The sequence below is a fragment of the Leptonychotes weddellii genome, chromosome 13 (genome assembly GCF_054177405.1).
Source record: "Leptonychotes weddellii isolate Sample4059 chromosome 13, ASM5417740v2, whole genome shotgun sequence".
NCBI lineage: Eukaryota > Metazoa > Chordata > Mammalia > Carnivora > Phocidae > Leptonychotes > Leptonychotes weddellii.
In genome coordinates, this window is record NC_138381.1 from 33946330 (window position 1) to 33966769 (window position 20440).

Here is a 20440-nt window from a genome sequence, read left to right on the forward strand (position 1 = left end):
TTTTCTTAACATATATTGCATTATTTGTTTCAGAGGTACAGATCTGAGATTCAACAGTCTTGCACAATTCACAGCGCTTACCAGAGCACATACCCTCCCCAGTGTCTATCACCCAGTCACCCCATCCCTCCCACCCCACCCCCCACTCCAGCAACCCTGTTTGTTTCCTGCAATTAAGAATTCCTCATATCAGTGAGATCATATGATACATGTCTTGCCATAATACCTACTTCTAAATGCTAAATGATCATAATCACAACCTGCTTAAATGAATAAACCAATGTACAGGATAAAAATTAACACAGCAGGCACAAGATTACTATCCCTAGAAAGGCCTGTTTGTAAGGTGGCATCTGATAACTTAAATTTCCTACACTAATACAAAACTTACCTTAAAGGATAAGTGTGCCTAACTGTGCCTAATCTATTTGTACAAACAATATGGTTTGTGCAAAACACCAGATTTCTTTCTGGGAGACTGAATTTTGGTACATGCTAGGCAGAGGGTGCCATCATGATCAGTCCCAATAAAAACACTGGCACTGAGTCTAATGAGTGTCCCCGGCTGGTAACACTTCACATGTGTTATCACAATTCATTGCTAGAGTACATCGTGTGTGACTCCACTGGGAGAGGTTCTTGGAAGCTTGTGCCTGGTTTCTTCCAGACTTCACCCCATGCACTTTTCCCTTTGCCAACTGCTTTGTATCCTTTCACTGTAAGAAGTCTTAGCTGTTATTATGACTATATGCTGAATGCTGTGAGTCCTCCTAGCCAATCACTAAACCCCCAACACAATCAGCATATTAAAAGAGAAGTGAGTATCTATTAGGCCAAATGCTGAAATTCAAATCTGGGTTCAAATTTCAATTCCAACACTTGCTAAGCAATCCTAGCAATGTTACTCTTTATTTGCACAAACCTGGGGCTCTTCATTCCTTTGAGGAAAACATGTCCACCGTACAGTCCCATTTCACTAAATTAAATGAGGTAATGCACATCACTTATATGTCATAGCACACAGTAAATATTAAGTAGTATTTCTAGAGGTACTTTCTTAGACAAAACAAAAAATCAGGAACTTTTATATTTGTACTGATGCAATGATTATTCAAATGGCCATGCAGAGTACTGCAAAAAGCAGCTCAGAGGTAAACTTGAACTCTGAATCTTCAACACTGATTCTATGAGTGATTTCCAGCCCACATGACAGGATTATTGGGTGAGCTCCAGCAGGTTAAACCCCATACAATAAGAGCCTTTTTATTCCTAAACTTGATATTCATCTAGTCTTCAAACTGACCACCTTAAGGAAATACGAATGCACTAATTAATTAGTACTGGGACTATGCTAGATGGTTACAGTTCTCAAATAACTGAATCTGCATTTTAGCATAAGCCATTCACTTATGTATATATGAGGCATAAAGTCCAATTAACGTAAGTGTGAAACCTCCATAGCTGTAGGAGCAAGCCCCAGGGAAAAGAGAAGTGCAAACCTGAAGTCATTCACTCCCAGCTATCAACTTACCCCAAAGTGGTTTTTCAAATGAATTCATATCCCAAATCCACATGTCCCACATTTCCTGTTGAAAAATAAATTTCCTAAAATCAGATTATTACAGAATAACTCTATCCTCCCCCCTTATTACTTCAGCCACCTTATTCCACTGGACTTTAAGTCAGCCATACCAGAGGGCAAAACCCATGTCTTATTTAGCTCCAGTGCTGAGCATGGGCACATAATAGGTATTTCCCCAAACCTTGCACAAAATAGGTGTTCAGTTAATGTCTAGTACATGAATAAAATGTTACTGAGCTCCAACATCAAGCTCAGTGGAAATACTATAAAAGTATCATTCCTCCTCTTAGAAATCTATCAGAATATTAACTTTCCAGGTGGGAAGGCTGAAGACACAGAGATAGCACCTGCAGCAGGTACTGTTTATTTATTTATTCTTTTTTAAAGATTTTACTTATTTATTTGAGAGAGAGAGATAGCAAGAGAGAGCACGAGTGGGGAGAAGGAATGGGAAGCAGTCTACCTGCTAACCGAATGAGCCACCCAGGTGCCCCGGTACTGCTTATTTCTTATCCCCCCCACACCCTGTTTTACTCCATTAGAACCCCAACTGAATTCAACTGATCATTCTCTGCTAGACTACCTATCCTTTATTCATTCAAGCTAGCCATGGCTGTTCTATTCCTCTTCCTGGTGCAAGTGACCAAATCTCAACCAACAGGTGCCGAGGGGAAAACTGTTGGATGCATTTAGGAAAAGTTATGTTCTCTCAGAGGTGCTGAAGGAGAAATTATATTTATAATGGGGGAACTATTTATGTCTGGGGGCAGAAGGCATATGGGAAATATCTACACCTTCCTCTCAAATTTTACTGTAAATCTAAAACTGCTCTTAAAAAAAAGTCTTTTAAAAAAAATTAAAGCATGAAAGATTTACACACAGGAAGGTGAAACAGCTTATACTGGAGTAACCCTCCCACAAACAATAATTACAAACTCTGGCCAAAATGTAAAAACCGCTACTGAAAAGTACTGGATAGGTGAGATAGGTGATGGTGATTACGGAGGGCCCTTGTGATGAGCACCAGGTGTTGTATGGAAGTGTTGAATCACTGTACTGTACACCAGAAACTAATATAACACTATATGTCAAGTAAATGGAATTCAAATAAAAACTTCAAAAAAAAATTAGAGAATCACTGGACAGCAACCAAAAGACAGAAAAGAGAAGGCAACCCTTGAAACAGGGGAACTATATTAGGTGAGATTTGCTTTTTAATGGCTGCTTGCCTGAGGGCAGAGACCACCTTGCATTGTGTAGAGCAGGTGAAACTCAAGAAGTCACACTCTCATTAGCTTGTGGCATCAAAGGATGAAGGCTGGGGCTAGTAGAGCAACTGGAAAGTAAGGAAGAAAATCCTACATATATTTATATATGTACACTCCACCACAATCCTTAGCTGAGCCCGGAGCACACAACACAGGAGACTCCAGAGGCCCCAAAGAAAAGCAACAGCTAAAATGGCTGAAAGAACTGAGCAAGCGATCAGGTGTTGCCCAGTGCAAGAGAAACAGTTTGGAATTTAAGTCCAGCCAGTTAACTGCCTGCTAGAACAACAAAGAATCAACACTCTTTCGGAGAAAACAGAATTATGAGGCACAAAAACATATTTACAACATTCAGTATACAATAAAAAAATTACTAGACATGAAAATAAAGAAGAAAATGGGACTATGGTTAAAAAAAAAAAAAAAAGGCAGTCAATATACTCTGGACACAAGATTATCCAGATGCTGGCATTAGTTGACAAGGGCTATAAAGCAGCTACTATCAATGTGTTCAAGAACTTAATAAAGGAAGAAAAGTAACTCATCAGATAAATACTAAGTATAAAAAGGAACAATACAGGACCATGCAGAACACAAAAATACAAAGTCTGAAATGTAGAATTCACCTGACAGGTTCAACAGCACATTAGAGGGCAAGAGAATACAGGCGTATCTTGAAGATACTGTGGGTTCAGTTCCAGACCACCATAATAAAGATTGTAATAAAGTGACTAACATTAATTTTTTGTTTCACAGTACATATAAAAGTTGTTTACATTATAGTTTATTAAGATGTGATAGCATTGTGTCTAAAAAAACTAACATACATATCTTAAAAAAATACTTCATTGCTAAAAAAATGCTAACCATTATCTGAGCTTTCAGAGTTATAACCATTTTGCTGATGAAAGGTCTTGCCTCTACGTTGATGGCTATTGACTGATCAGGGTGGTGGATGCTGAAGGTTGGGGTGGTTGTGGCAATTTTTTTTTTTTAAGATTTTTTATTTATTTATTTGACAGAGAGACAGTTAGCAAGCAGGAACACATGTGGGGGAATGGGAGAGGGAGAAGCAGGCTTCCCGCCGAGCAGGGAGCCGGATGTGGGGCTCCATCCCAGGACCCTGAGATCATGACCTGAGCCGAAGGCAGACGCTTAACAACTGAGCCACCCAAGCGCCCTGGCAATTTCTTAAAATAAGACAACAATGAAATTTGCTACATCAACTGACTCTTCCTTTCATGAACAACTTCTCTGTAGCGTGCTAGGCTGTTTGACAGCATTTTACCCACAGCAGAACTTCTTTCAAAATTAGAGTCAATTGGGGCACGCCTGGGTGGCTCAGTCGGTTAGGTGCCTGCCTTCGGCTTGGGTCATGATCTTGGGGTCCTGGGATTGAGCCCCGTGTCAGGCTCCCTGCTCAGCAGGGAGTCAACTTCTCCCTCTCCCTCTGCCCCTCTAACCCCCTTCCCTACTTGTGCTCTCTGCTCTCTCTCAAATAAATAAAATCTTGAAGAAAAAACAAAAACAAAATTAGAGTCAATTTTCTCAAATTCTACCGCTGCTTGATCAACTAAATTTATATGATACTGTAAATCTTCTGTTGTCATTTCAACAATTTTCACCAGGAGTAGGTGCCATCTCACGAAACCCCTTTTCTTTGCTCATCACAAGAAACAACTCCTCATCTGTGCAAATTTTATCATGAGAGTGTGCAGCAATTCAGTCACTTCTTCAGGCTCTACTAATTCTAGTCCTCTTGCTATTTCCACCACATCTGCAGTTACTTCCTCCACTGATGTCTTGAACCCCTCAAAGTCATCCATGAGGGCTGGAATCAACTTCTTCCAGAGTCCCGTTAATGTTGGTATTTCAACCTCTTCCTAGGAATCACGTATGTTCTTCATAGCATCTAGAATCCTTTCCAGAAGGTATTCAACTGACTTTGCCCAGATCCATCAGAGGAATCATAATCTACAGCAGCTATAGCCTTACAAAACATATTTCTTAAATAACAAGACTTAAAAGTTAAAAATACACCTTGATCCATGAGCTGAAGAATGGATACTGTTAGCAGACATGGAAACAAGGTTAATCTCACTGTGGTATCTCCATCAGAGCTCTGGGGTGACCAGGTCCATTGTCAATGAGCAGTAATATATTCAAAGGAATTTTTATTTTTTCCTGAGCTGTAGGTCTCAACAATGGGCTTAAAATATTCAGTAAACCATGTTGTAAACAGATGTGCTGTCATTCAAGCTTTGTTGTTCCATTTCTAGAGAAAAGGCACAGCATTTAGCATAACTCTTGAGACCTCAGATTTTCAGAATGGTCAATGAGCACTGGTTTCAACCTAAAGTCACCAGCTGCATTAGCCCCTAACAAGAGAGTCAGCCTGTCCTCTGAAGCTTTGGAACCAGGCACTGAACTTTCCTGTCTAGCTATGAAAGTCCTAGATGGCATTTTCATCCAACAGAAGGCATTTTGTCTATACTGAAAATCTGTTATTTAGTGTAGCCACCTTCATTAATTACCTTGGCTGGATCCTCTGGTTAAGTTGTTGCAGCTTCTACATGAGCACTTGCTGCTTCACCTTGCACTTTTATGTTACAGAGATGGCTTCCTTCCTCAAACCTCGTGAACCACCTTCTGCTAGCTTCAGACTTCAGACTTTTCTTCTGCAGCTTCCTCACCTCTCTCAACCTTCCTGGAATTGAAGAGTTAGGGGCTTGCTCTGGATTAGGCTTTGACTTAAGGGAATGTTGTGGCTGGTTTGATCTTCTATTCATACCACTAAAACTTCCTGCATTATCAGTAATAAGGCTGTTTGACTTTATCATTCTTCACTGGAGTAGCACTTTTAATTTCCTTCAAGCACTTTTCTTTTACATTCATAACTTGGCTGGCAGATTACACCTAGCTTTCAGCCTATCTCAGCTTCAACATGCCTTCCTCATTCAGCTTAAATCATTTCTAGCTTTTGATTTAAAGTAAGAGACATGCAACTCCTCCTTTTACTTGAACAATGAGAGGCCACTGTAGGGTTAGAATTGGCCTAATTTCAATATTTTTGTGTCTCGGTGATTAGGGACGCCTGAGGAGAGGGGGAGGAGAAGGGGAATGGTCGGTAGGTGAAGCAGTCAGAACACACATAACATTTACCAATTAAGTTCACCATCTTACATGAGCACAGTTTGTGGCACCCCAAAACAACTGCAATAGTAACATCAAAGCTCACTGATTAAAGGTCACCATCACAAACATAATAATGAAAAAGTTTGAAATATTACAAGAATTACCAAAATATGACACAGGGACACAAAGTGAGTAAACACCATCGGAAAATGATGTCAACAGACTTGCTCAACGCAGGGTTGCCACAAACCTTCAATTTGTAAAAAACACGGTATCTGCAAAGTGCAATAAAATGAGGTATGCCTGTAAAGGGTCAGTCAATTTAAAGATACATCAAAAGCAAGTATCCAATCTGAAGATCTGAAAGAAAAATTTTTTAATGAACAGAAAGCCTCAGTGAGTTATGGTACAGTATCATAAAGTTTAACATATGTGAACTCAAAGTCCCAAAAGGAGAAAATTATACAAAAATTATATTATTATACAGAAAAGTATATGCAAAAATAACAGCTGAAAACGTCCACGATTTGGAGAAAACATAAGATCGTAAATCTAAGTCCAGTGAACCCTAAGCAAGATAAATACAAAGAAAATCCCAACTAGAGTGCATCATATACAAAGTGCTAAACACTAAAGATACTGAGAATAACCTGAAAGCAGCCAGAGGAAAAAAGACATACTATATACAGAGAAAAAGAAGTGGTTGACTTCTCATTACATGAAACAATTTTCAGGTCAAGAGAAGCCAAAACAACTCATCTTGGGCGCCTGGGTGGCTCAGCTGGTTAAGCGACTGCCTTCGGCTCAGGTCATGATCCTGGAGTCCCGGGATCGAGTCCCGCATCGGGCTCCCTGCTCAGCAGGGAGTCTGCTTCTCCCTCTGACCTTCCTCCTTCTCATGCTCTCTGTCTCTCATTCTCTCTCTCTCAAATAAATAAACAAAATCTTAAAAAAAAAAAAAAAAAGAGAAGCCAAAACAACTCATCTCTTTGCAGACCTGCACTACAAACCATGCTAAAGAAAGTTCTCCAGGCAGAGGGAAATGACACCAGATCTGTAAGGAGAAATGAAGAACAGAAGCAATGGTAAATGTAGGAGTAAACATAAAAGCCTGATTTTGCCCTCTTTTTTTATTTTTTTCCAATTTTATTTAGGGACACCTGCGTGGCTCAGTCGGTTAAGCGGCTGCCTTCAGCTCAGGTCATGATCTCGGGGGTCCTGGTACTGAGTCCCACATCAGGCTCCCTGCTCCGCGGGAAGCCTGCTTCTCCCTCTGCCTGCCCCTCCCCCTGCTTGTATGTTCACTCTCTCTCTGACAAATAAACAAAATCTTAAAAAAAAAAAAGACTTCATTTATTTGACAGAGAGAGTATGCTAGGTACAGAGCACAACGCTTAACCACTTAACCGACTGAGCCACCCAGGCGCTCTTCCCTCTTGCTTTCTTAAAAGACATATGGCTGATTAAATTAAAAATTCTAACTTTGTACTGTATTAATTTCTTAATATGAAGATGTAATATATGAAAAAATTAGAGCAAAAAATAGAGGTGGGAGTTAAGTGGAACTACATAGTTGCCAGGGACTTATATTTTATGTGAAATAGTACAACCTAGCACCCACTCATGATATTTACAACAAAAAGAAATCCCAGGAGACTGAAATTACTGAAATTAAGAATAAACTTTGGGGCGCCTGGGTGGCTCAGTTGGTTAAGCGACTGCCTTCGGCTCAGGTCATGATCCTGGAGTCCCTGGATCGAGTCCTGCATCGGGCTCCCTGCTCGGCAGGGAGCCTGCTTCTGCCTCTGACCCTCCCCCCTCTCATGTGCTCTCTCTCTCTCTCATTCTGTCTCAAATAAATAAATAAAAAATTAAAAAATAAAAAAAAAATAAACTTTGTTAGCCTGATAAGGCTATCTCCCCCGGGGCGCCTGGGTGGCTCAGTTGGTTAAGCGACTGCCTTTGGCTCAGGTCATGATCCCAGAGTCCTGGGATCGAGTCCTGCATCAGGCTCCCGGCTCAGCGGGGAGCCTGCTTCTCCCTCTGACCCTATCCCCTCTCATGCTGTTTCTCTCTCTCTCTCTCAAATAAATAAATAAAATCTTTAAAAAAAAAAAAAAAAGGATATCTCCCCCAAATTTACAGTAAACAAAACAGTTTCTGGTAAAGTGTTGGAAGCATTCTCTTTAAAGTTAATAAAAAGATAAAAATATATTTTATCACTTCTTCCTGTCAACAATGTACTAGAAATCCTACCCAGAAGAGTAAAACAAGAAAATGAAACAAAAGATTTAAGAATTGGAAAGAAGAAAAACAAAAAAAGAAAATGGTAGAAAAATCCAAAACAATAAAGACAATGAGAACTTTTAGCAAGGTTGCTGGATACAAGTTCAACATGCAAAATTCGATAAATTCTTATTGCCAATAACTAGAAAATTGCTTTAAAAGATCTTTAAAAAATAAAAAGAATAGCATGCTCAAATATGGATGGTTTATCAAAGAAATAAATTCTCTCAATATTAATCTATATACTTAATACAGTTCCAATCAAAATCTCAATATAATTTTTAATTTATTTATTTGACAGAGAGAAAGACAGCAAGAGAGGGAACACAAGCAAGGGGAGTGGGAGAGGGAGAAGCAGGCTTCCCGCTGAGCAAGGAGCCCGATATGGGAATCGATCCCAGGACCCCGGGATCATGACCTGAGCCGAAGGCAGTTGCTTAACCAACTGAGCCACCCAAGTACCCCCTCAATATAATTTTTTTTTATAGAACTTTAAAACCAGGTTAAAATCACATGGAAGAACAAAGCCATGAAAGCCAATAAAATCTTGAACAGGGTAAAAGAACTCTGTCTACCACATATCAAGCTACAGTAATTAAGTCAGTGTGATACATGGGCAGAGACAGATTAAAGAACCAATAAAACAGAACGGAGAGTCCAGAATCGGACCACATGAATATGCAAACTTGATATACAACAGAGGTGGCACTACAAATCAGTGTGAAAAAGACGGGCTGTTTAATAAATGTTCATCCACATGTAAAAATGAAATAGAACTCCTACCTCACACCATACAAAAGAACAATTTCAGGTGAATTAAAGATATAAGGATATATGTTCTAAAACTTTAAAATAAAATATAGGCAAATATCTTCATATCTTTGGGTAAGGAAGAATTTCTTAATACTCAAAAAGCACAAACCATAAAAGGAAAAAGTAATTTCCACTACATGAAAATTAATTTTTTTAAAAAGATTTTATTTATTTATTTGACACACAGAGAGCACAAGCAGGGGGAGCGGCAGAGGGAGAGGGAGAAGCAAGCTCCCCACTGCGCAGGGAACCCAACTTGGGGCTCCATCGCAGGGCCCCTGGGATCATGACCTGAGCCACTCAGGTGTCCCGAAAATCAATTTTTTAAATACAACCAAAGATGTCATCATGGACAGTCAAATGATAAACCAACATCTAGGGGGAAATAATCAAGAAAAGATTAATATCAGACTGTATTGAAAACTTTTCCAACTCAAACAACACTCAAGTGAAAAATGGCATGGTAATGGACAAATCAGAGGCAAGGAAACGTATATAGCCAATGAATATATGAAAATACGCTCAACTTCAGTAGTATGCAGGAAAATGAATTTGATCTCATCAAACTGGCAAAACACAAGTGTTAGGAATAAAGAAATGTGACACTCATACAATGTTGTTCCAAGTGTAGTAATTTGGCACATCCACTTTGGAGAGCAATCCAGCAATATCTAGAAGAGCTGAAGAAAACACTACCCCTTTATTCAGTAATTCCACTTCAGGTACATACCCTGGAAAAACTCTCACACATGTGTATAAGGAGACATGCATAAAGACTACAGCATTGTTTATAATGGGGGGAAAAAAAAGGTAACAACCTAGATGTACAGCAAGAGGAAAATGGATAAATAAACCATGTAACAGAAAAATATACAGGCAGTTAAAATTAAACTAGAACTACGTGCATCAATATGGGTAAACGCTGCTGAATGTAAAAAAGCAATATATGCAGGATATGTGTAGTATGTTCCATTTATACACAGTTTTAAAGCATATTAAAATAAGACATTATTCATAGACACAAACATATACTGTAAAGACAGAATAATGTGCAGGAATATAATATACCAAATTCACATTATGGATATTTCTGAGAAGGGAGGGACGGGCTTCAATAATACTGGAATTTTTTTTATATAAAAGGTCTAAATTGTGGCAGGCTGCTACAATTTAGTTTCTCACCAAATTCCTATTTTCCTCTTTGGTCTTACAAATCAAACTGCTCTATTTCTAAGAGTGGCAATTTACACATCTTGGCCTGCACAGCAGATTAAGGTAGCCAATAAGATAAATCAGAAATCACTGGGTTGGGCCATGGGAAAGATACTGAAAGGGTAAGGACTTCACAGGGACATAGGCCCTTTGCCCTTACTCCTTCCTTTTTCCTCCTGTCTGGGATAAGAACATGAGGGATGGAGCTGCAAGGACCTTCTCAGCAACCATGAGATGACCTTGAGAAAGAGAGCCAGAAGCTAAGCACTGCAAAGCAGAAAGATAGAAGATGTCCAGTCTTGATGACCACACAGCTGCCATGTCCCGAGAGGAAAAAAGTCCTCTTTAAAGCACCTTTTCGGGGGGTGGGGAAAGAAGAGGTGTAGAGATCTTTTAAATGTAGCCAAACCTAATGCTAACTGACACAGAAGAAAATAGGGGGAAAAAATGTTAACATAAGACATAGGAAAAAGGCAGATTCTGCTACTGTACTTTTCTGTTATGTTTTTAATTTTTTATTAAAAAAACCTTTCACTTCCCAGATTTGAAACAGAGATTCTCAAATGTCAATAACCACAGATGACTGCTGGCCCACAGATCAAGAAAAAACACAAAGGCAACACATATACTTTGTGAGGTGGCCAACCAGAGTGGATAAAGAATTCACCAGAACAGGCCAACCACACTGGGAGAGTGCAGACAGCTACTACAGTGCTGCCACCAGCAGAGCTACGGCCCCGTCTGGATGACAAGCAATCCCACAGTCCCCTGGCTCCGGGCTGGGGATGGGAAAAACCAAAAACAATTTGCAGACCAAATGGAAATCTCTGTTGTCATTTCCCTTTCCCTATTTTTCCTTCTCCATGCATTCCCCAGAGCTCAGTTTTCTGCCTCCACAACTGGATCATCTGAGCAAAAATATCACGAGACAACAGTACCTTCAGATGAAATGTAGTTGTCTTTTACAACTGTAAACAGGAAGGTTCTTCTGAGAACTACTTCACCTAAAACACTATCTGATGTTACTTGGATATTAACTCAAGTGACCTTCTGGGATCTAAAAGGTTTTAAAATTTGCTTGACAGACCAGATGAAAACACAAGTTTGAAATGAAGGTAGGTTTTAGATTTGGGCCCGAGATAATGGTCTGAAATAGTTAACTACCATGTGAAAAAGAACAAAAGAAACAACAAAAACTCTTGTTTACTTACTGGCCTGTTACAGAAAGATAATGATCTCGTCAGTCATGATTTATCACAGGTACCACACAGTGCAAAACATATTCTTCATCTTTCTTTCGGTAGTCAGCAATATGGTGGTACATTCGTTTTTGTGGATTTTTTTTTTCCTAATTTGATTTCTCACTTATTTGGTTTCTCCCTAATGCCACTTAATTTCGTTTCTTAGCTTATAACGTTAGTGGTTGTTCTGCATTCTCTCCTGCTGATTTTACTCACTTTCTGGCCCCTTGCCTTTTGTTTCTGTGAATAGCTATTCTCTGCCTCACTCCCTCAATTTGGTTTTCCCCTAGTCTCAGATGGCTTCTGCACTGATACTGAGATCCACACTAGGCCCTATCATTCCAAGAGCCTTTTCCTGTAATTTTTTTTAGCCCTTTGCGGGCAGATGATAGGATTTGCTTCCTGATCTCAGAACCAAAACAAAACAAAACAACAAAAAACCACTGTGATCGGGATGTTTACATTTAAGAATATAATAGAAAGCTAACAGGAAAATTACTGAAAAAAAAAAAATCCCTGAAAGAATCCTGCTATACATCAATAACTCAAAACATTTCTTCTGCATTTTTTTTCAATTCCACTGAATTCTCAAAATTGTATTCTGCTAAACCTCTGAATACTTGGGTTCACTCTCCTTCCTACTTACACTAAACAGTTGCACATGTTTTTCTTTATTACTAATAAAAATGTAACTAAAAGATAATTTTTTCTGCAGATGACCTTTTTCCACTTCAGATTTAGAGAATTTAAGATTGGGTTCACACACGAGCAGATTTTTTTCAAACACACACTACGTTACAACCTGGATTTAGCTTCCTTCTTATCACTATAAACTCAAGAGGAATAACTAAAACAGTTAAGATACATTTAAACATTATCAAAGAGCATATACTTTTTAATGAATATAAAAGAATTTTACAGCTTTAATGAGAAGCACTAACAGCACCGCGGAACAGTTAAATTTAACTATAACTCAGTTTTGCATTTTGCTGCGCTGTTAAGTGTAGTACTGCCTTATATACACGAAGTGTCTGTTACCAAAAAAAGAACAGCAAAGCAGTCTTAAAGGAGAAGATGAAAGCTTTACCTGATACAGCAAAGTTTATGGTTTTATGATAAAGAAACTTATCTTGAGGGAGAGTTATTTTAAAAGGAGCAAAGGAGAAAGGGAGAGAAATAATAAAAACTAGGTATTGTTCTATTTCTCCATAGATGAGTTGTTTTTGTTTCATAAAAACCAAAGTAATGTGTGGATTTGACTTTTGAATCTATAAACCAACTCGGACATTTTAGGGACCATCGGGGGAAATCTGACTACACACTGGGTATTACATGGTACTAAGGAATTATTGTTAATTTTATTGGGAATAACAACAGCATTATGACTAGATTTGAAAAAAATGTTCTCATTTGTGAAAGATCCACACTAAAGAATGTTAGAGGTAAAATGACATGATGTCTTGTGTTACTTTAAAATACTTGGGGCTTGGGGGTCAGGGGTGGAGGGGATGGAGAGGTGAAGCATGTGTTGCAAATCTTAACCTTTGCTGAATATCGAAGATGGAGACAGGTTTAAGGGGGTTCATTTTACTATTTCTTCTACTTTTATATATGTTAGAATTTTTTGAAATACAAACTTAAAAGTTTGTTCCAGATAGCTAAAAGCTAAGTTAGGATTATGAATGGATTTAACATCCTACTCTGGCAGGCCAAATATTGCAAACATTAGTGTTTTGTGATTCACTTAACTTCAATTTAATAACACCACTTACCATATGCCAAGCATTTCACCAGACCCGGGAGAGCAAAGAAGAATTAGACAGTGTCCCTGTCCTTAGGGACACAACAGTCACCATGAATACCTGTGACAAAGGATTCCAGGTGGCCTGGAGGCCATGGAGAACAGGAGCCACAGACAGAAGACCGAGAGGAAAAATGTCAGACCGCTTGCAATGTCCCATACACATTACATACAGGTATCACTGCTGCCCAAATGGGAGAGGAACCACTCATGAAGTTCTGTTTGTCTTCACACAAGACTCCACCCCAAGCATAAATGAATCCGAGTCTGTGGGTATAGGGTTCCTCTACAGATGACTGTGTACGAGAAAATGTTAGCCTAACAACAAACCTTTTATATTCATGTTTCAGCTGAGGAAGCTGAAGAGTCATAGGTTTTAGGAGTGAGCAGAACATGCACATCTGAAGAACAGAAAGGTCTAAGAGGTCAGAGAAGAATCTGGCGAGTGGCACATAAAACCAAAAGAGAATCAAGTTCTCAGAAAGGCGTTCTCCAGAAGGCTAACTGCTACAGAGGAAAGTTAAGTGACACTGGAAGCTGTATTTGTCAATATTTAGCAAGCTTCAGTGAGTTGGGTGATTTAAACATGACACTAAAAAACATCAGAGGGGGCACCCGGATGGTGGCTCAGTCGGTTAAGCATCTGCCTTTGGCTCAGGTCATGATCCTGGGGTCCCGAGATCACCCCTAGATAGGCTCCCTGCTCAGAGGGGAGCCTGCTTCCCCCTCTCCGTCTGCCCCTCCCCTCTGCTCATGTGCTCTCTCTCAAATAAAGAAATCTTTATTTAAAAAAAATTATAAAAATAAAAAACATCAGAGGGGGCACCTGGGTGGCTCACTGTTAAGCAGCCAACTCTTGGTTTCAGCTCATGATCTTGGGCTTGTGCTCCTGCTCAGCAAGGAGTCTGAAGATTCCCTCCCTCTGCCCCTTCCCCCATTCATGTACGCTCTCTCTCTAAAACAAATATATAAATATTTTAAAAAATTAAAAAACATCAGAGGGTCTCATAAACTGTGCTAGGTAAAGAAATCAAACATTACTCAAGACTTCAGGATATTTCAAGCTTTACTACTAGGCCCATTAGCCATATGCTATGGAAGCCTGGATAAAAAAATATCTAGAGTTCCTAAAGCTAGAAAGGCTATTCTTTCCTTTCATGAGGATAGAAGTTAAAGAAGGAGAGGGAAAGGACAACCATGGTTACTTCGCACTTACTGAGTGCTGGGTGTGTTCAGAGGCACTCTGGAACATAACCCTCCCAGCAAGCGGTGAGCTAGGTACTGTTACCTAGTGAGCTCATCACCTCACAAGTAAGAAAACTGACACTTTACAAGGTTTGGTAATTTGGCCAAAGTCACACAGACTTTGTCAAGACCAGAATTCAAAATTAGTCAAATCCCAGTAATCATGGTAAAACCCATAAATCTGTACCCTTTACAGTCTACCTCCAGACTTACATAAATGGAATCACACTATAATGTATTCTTCTGCTACCTTTTTACTCCAACATGTTTTTAAGATTTGTCCACACTGCTGTATTAATAGTTCATTAACTTTTGTTAATAGTTCACCAACTCTTCTTTGGTGCCACAGAGCAGGAGTTGGAAGACTGCTATTTTTATAAACAAAATTTTATGGGAACACAACCACACCCATTCTATTTCTTTACGAATGGTTTATGGCTGCTTTGGCACCACCACGGCAAAGCTGAGTACCGCACCAACTGACTATATGGCCTGCAAAGCCTACAATATTCACTGCGTGGAACTTCACACAGAGTTTGCTGACTTCTGCCACAGAGTGTATTACGGTGGTGTACTTGATATTGTCCGAGTTTTACAATCAATGTCGTTTTCATTTGCATTTCCTTGTTGACAAATATTTAATGGCTGTTCATTTTTCTTCTATGAAATGGCTTTTCTATAGCCCATTTATCTTTTTCACATTGGCACAGACATGTGCGACATATAGACGTGTGTATATGGACTGTGTGTACAGGCATACAGACACGGGTGTACATTACTGTGATAAAAATTTTTTTGTCGGGCGCCTGGGTAGCTCAGTCAGTTAAGCGACTGCCTTCGGCTCAGGTCATGATCCTGGAGTCCCGGGATCGAGTCCTACATCGGGCTCCCTGCTCGGCGGGGAGTCTGCTTCTCCCTCTGACCCTCCTCCCTCTCATGCTCTCTGTCTCTCATGCTCTCTCTCTCAAATAAATAAATAAAATCTTTAAAAAAAAAAAAATTTTTTTGTCAATTGTATGGGAGAAATTCTTCTATTTTTGTACTTGTGACTAGTCTCTGCACTCTGTTGGAAAGAAGAAATAAAAGATCTTAATTTTAATATAGCCACATTTATTAACCTTTTCCTACAAAAATTTTGCTTTTAGCATCTGGTTAAGAAAGCCTGAGGTTGGGCGCCTGGGTGGCTCAGTTGGTTAAGCGACTGCCTTCAGCTCGGGTCATGATCCCAGGGTCCTGGGATCGAGCCCCGCATCGGGCTCCCTGCTCCGCGGGAAGCCTGCTTCTCCCTCTCCCACTCCCCCTGCTTGTGTTCCCTCTCTCGCTGTGTCTCTCTCTGTCAAATAAATAAATAAAATCTTTAAAAAAAAAAAAAAAAGCCTGAGGTTATAAAATACTCTAATATTTTATTCTGAAAGTTTATATTTTTCATTTCATAATTAACTTTTTAATCCATCTGGAATTAGTTTTTTTAATATGGTGTGAGGTAAGAAATCTTTTTTTTCCCAGTGTGGCTAAATAACAATACCAACATCATTTACAGAGTATTCCATTCCGTGTTCGATTTGTAACACTAGCTCTGTTATAGATCAGATTTCCAAGTATGTAGAGTTCTGTTTTTCACCTCAATTTTCTTCCATTACCTATTTGTCTATCCTTGCCCTATTATTACACAATCTCAATTACTAAAGTTTCACATTAAGTCTTAAAATCTGGTAGGACAAGTGGTCTTCAGAAATACCTTGGCTATTCTTGGCCAAATTTTAGAATTAACTTGTCAAGTTCCACAAGAACAAAGAAATAAAAACCATAGGGCGCCTGGGTGGCTCAGTTGGTTAAGCGACTGCTTTCTGCTCAGGTCATGATCCTGGAGTCCCGGGATCGAGTCCCACATCGGGCTCCCTGCTCGGCGGGGAGTCTGCTTCTCCCTCTGACCCTCCTCCCTCTCATGCTCTCTGTATCTCATTCTCTCTGTCTCAAATAAATAAATAAAATCTATAAAAAAATAAAAAATAAAAAATAAAAAATAAAAAAATAAAAACCATACCCTGAAGGGTTTTTATTGAAATAGCAATGAATTTATATATTAATGACAGATTAATTGATAAATTTACAAGATACAGTCTTTCTCCCTATGAACATGATTGGCCCCCAAATACATTTGGGTCTTCTTTAATGTCTTCCAATATAACTTTTGCCACCTCTTTTTATATTTATTCCTAGGTAGCTTTTTTTTTTTTTTTTACCTGTTGTGAAATATCACTTTTTTTACTGTGAGCTGTTAGGTTAGAGTAATAGAATTGATTTTACTAAATTGATCTTATATTCAATAACTATTATAAACCCTAAAGATTTATCTGTGGATTTGAATTTCCTATGACAATATTCATATTGACTTTAAGGAAGACCATTTTGTTCATTCCTTATATAGCCTTGTAACTTTTTTTTTTCCCCCATCAGTGTAATGCTGGAGAGATGACGTAGCTGATTTTTTTTTTTTTTTTAAAGATTTTATTTATTTGACAGAGAGAGAGAGAGACAGCAAGAGAGGGAACACAAGCAGAGGGAGTGGGAGAGCGAGAAGCAGGCTTCCAGCAGAGCAGGGAGCCCAACGCGGGGCTCGATCCCAGGACTCCGGGATCATGACCTGAGCCCAAGGCAGACGCTTACCGACTGAGCCACCCAGGCACCCCGAGGTAGCTGATTTTTAAAGGAATGTTTAAGAAGGTTATGGAGAATTTCTTTCCCACTCCTTAGTTTTTTGTATCCTAAAAGAATACTGTATTTTAATAAATGTTTTTCCTGCATCATTTCCGATGACACTTTTTTTTAAATTAAGAAATTTAGAAATTAACAGATTTTTCTAATGCATGACCCAGCTTGCCTTCTTGGAATAAACCCTTTGTTCAATATGCAGTATTTCCTTCATACATTGCTGAATTCGGCTTCCCTAATTACTTTTGATAGCCTCTTGCTCCTTAGCCATATCTTTATACTCTCTGAACCTATTAAACATTTATTTTCTATTCTGTACCTAACAACTAGACTATCGGCAGTTTCTGAATGCCTGACTAAACGGTTTCCTAGTTCAGCTGATTAACTCATGGTGACTTATCTGAAGTGTTTTTGATTTTTTTAATTGTGAGCTCATGTTCCTAGAAACTTTATCTGTGTCAACTCCCTGAGGTCTGTGTTCCCCATATTCCTTCACAGACAATTTGCTTCTCAGGCCTAACAACCTGAGATCACTTTCACAAAATTCTTGGCTTGGGTTTGTTTGCTCCATTCAAGTAGTATGAGCTCCAACCCCAAATCCAGTGAAAGAGAACTTGTCGTTACCATTTCTCAAGAAGACTTACCTCTCCAATGAAAGACAGACTGAGACAGGGAACCCTCCTTAACCCACTCAACATTTCTCCCCACAAGGTGGGATAAATGTTTCATTTTTTTCCTTAGTTTACCCACCAACACCTTTCAAGGAGTTTCAGCTTTACACACAGTCTCTGCATCTTCTCACCTTGCTTGGTCCCTAGACAACACCTAGTACCCCATAGTCACCCTGCAAAATCCAAAGCTCTAGGCTTCCGGGGATCTACATATACCAGAACCCCCAGCATAGCAGCCAGGATCACCATTAGTTTATCTCCCTGGATTCAAGATTTCTTGTTTTTGATCCCTGAGGAGTTCCTTACTTGTCAGCTCAACTATGCATTTTTAAAAAATTTTGAATATTTAGTCCAGTATTTTTACTGTTTCATAAAGGGGAACTTTAAAAAAAAAAATCTGTAATGTGCCACATTTCCAGAAACTGAAGCCTCTAAACATTTTGAATAGTCTGCTAGCTGAGCATTTTTCCCCAGAAGAAATTTATCTCTACTCCTAAAAGCCAAAGGAAAAATAATTCATGTTCAATTAACAAATATCTGCCAAACACTGTTTAGGCACTTGCATAAATCAGTAAATTGAATAGAGATTAACACATTCAAAAAAGTCTATGACGGAGGAGAGGTGCAGACAGCAAACAAAAAACCTAAGTAAACTGAATTATATCATAGAAGGCAGTAAGAGCAATTGGAAAGAAAGAAGAAATCGAGGGGTCGGGTAGAAGGATCAGGAATGAGGGGTTGGGGGGGGCACTGCTATCTTCAACAAGGCACCTATTACTATATATTTCCCCACAACGTTTTAACAATTATTTTTTATTAAACATAAAATTACAAGAAACTATGAGTATTTTTCTCTTATTTGTTTGTTTGTTTATTTGACAGAGAGAGACCCAGGCTTCCCGCTGAGCAGGGAGCCTGATGCAGGACTCGATCCCAGGACCCTGGGACCATGACCTGAGCCAAAGGCAGATGCTTAACGACTGAACCACCCAGCTGCCCCTACTTTTCTCTTCTCTTGATGTGAAGTACGATGGCAAGCAACCTACAGACTTGTTAATACTATAGGACTCCACACAATTCAAAAAAATTGCAGCACATTTTAATATCAATAATTGGAGGTGATGCTCAAAAAGTTATGCTACTATTCAAAAAATAAAACTGAAATAAATGGAATTTAAAAATAAACTTATGGGGGCACCCGGCTAGCTTAGCTGGAAAAGCATGGGACTCTTGATCGTAGGGTTCAAGACCCACACTGGGTGTAGAGATTAAATAAACTTTCATAAAATGTATAAAAAAAAATAAACTTATGATGGGATCAAAGCAGGCACTTAAATACTGACTGAAAAAAAAACAGTCAAATGAGTATTATCTTTCATATTTCTAAAGATACTTAGAATTTTAATTATAGCCATTAGGCAGTTCTTATAAATGTTAAATTTACCTAATCCAGAAGGCAATTAGTCCAATTATATCTCATGCTATCTTTTATGGAGATGTACCCTATTTATAACTCTTTAAAACAGGCTTTTCTCTTTCCATAAGAAGAATCATGTCTGAAAATGACTTATTAAATCATGCCTTAAAATATTTAACTGCAAGTCCAAGATAGTACTTTTCAGTCCTGTAATTATTTTGTTTATTTATTTGACAGAGAGAGAGAGCAAAAGCGAGCACAAGCAGGGGAGCAGGAGAGGGAGAAGCAGGCTCCCCACTGAGCAGGAAGCCCAATGTGGGGCTTGATCCCAGGTCCCTGGGATCATGACCTGAGCTGAAGGCAGATGCTTAACCTACTGAGCCACCCAGGCACCCCAGTCCTATAACTATTTTCACTGCTTTTCTCCGGATCACTCAATTTTTCTTTCCATGTCTTGTAAGGTAGACAATAAAGCCGGAGCTTTATAAACACTGTGTTATAATTATATACAACAGATGATCTCTTTTAATGATACAGGTAATAAATAATAACGGTAATGAATGAATGTTCCAGCAGAGTCACTTTTGTCTGTCAAATAAAACATCCTAAGGACAGGACCAACAAAACTTAAAGATTTACTTGCAACAGAAGCTTTACAGGAAACTTGCGACCCTCTTTTTCAAGACAAAAAAAAAAAAAAAAAAAAAAGAAATGGTTCCATGTAACAAAATAAACTAACTTCAGTATGCTGCCTAAGGCCGGCAAATAACAGCAGTGTAACACAGTACCATGCAAAAATCAGCTGGTCTCATAAGTTAGGTAAAGTGGATTCCACTTTCTAGCAGGCAACTGCACACAGCAAGCAGCTGTCCAAAAAAGCTCTGTCCAAGCTCCAGTCTCACTCCTGCTAGCTGCCAGCCATTCTCTTCCCCTCTCCAGATCATGAGAACTCTTCCTGTATTTGGCAACTAGAATTAGACTTTCTCCAGCTCCTTACTTTCATCTTGATTGGGCCCTGACCAAATTTTATTTTATATACTCTCAAACATGCAAATTA

General features: G+C 39.0%; 1 protein-coding gene across 1 annotated transcript in view; it reads right to left on the reverse strand.

The window, feature by feature from the left end:
* The window catches only part of GALNT1 (polypeptide N-acetylgalactosaminyltransferase 1), a 162519-nt gene that overhangs the window by 112956 nt on the left and 29123 nt on the right, over positions 1-20440 (reverse strand). The window contains exon 2 of the mRNA XM_081802511.1: positions 1532-1586. The gene's annotated coding sequence lies outside the window, so the exon portion shown is untranslated. The remainder of the gene's footprint in view (positions 1-1531; positions 1587-20440) is intronic.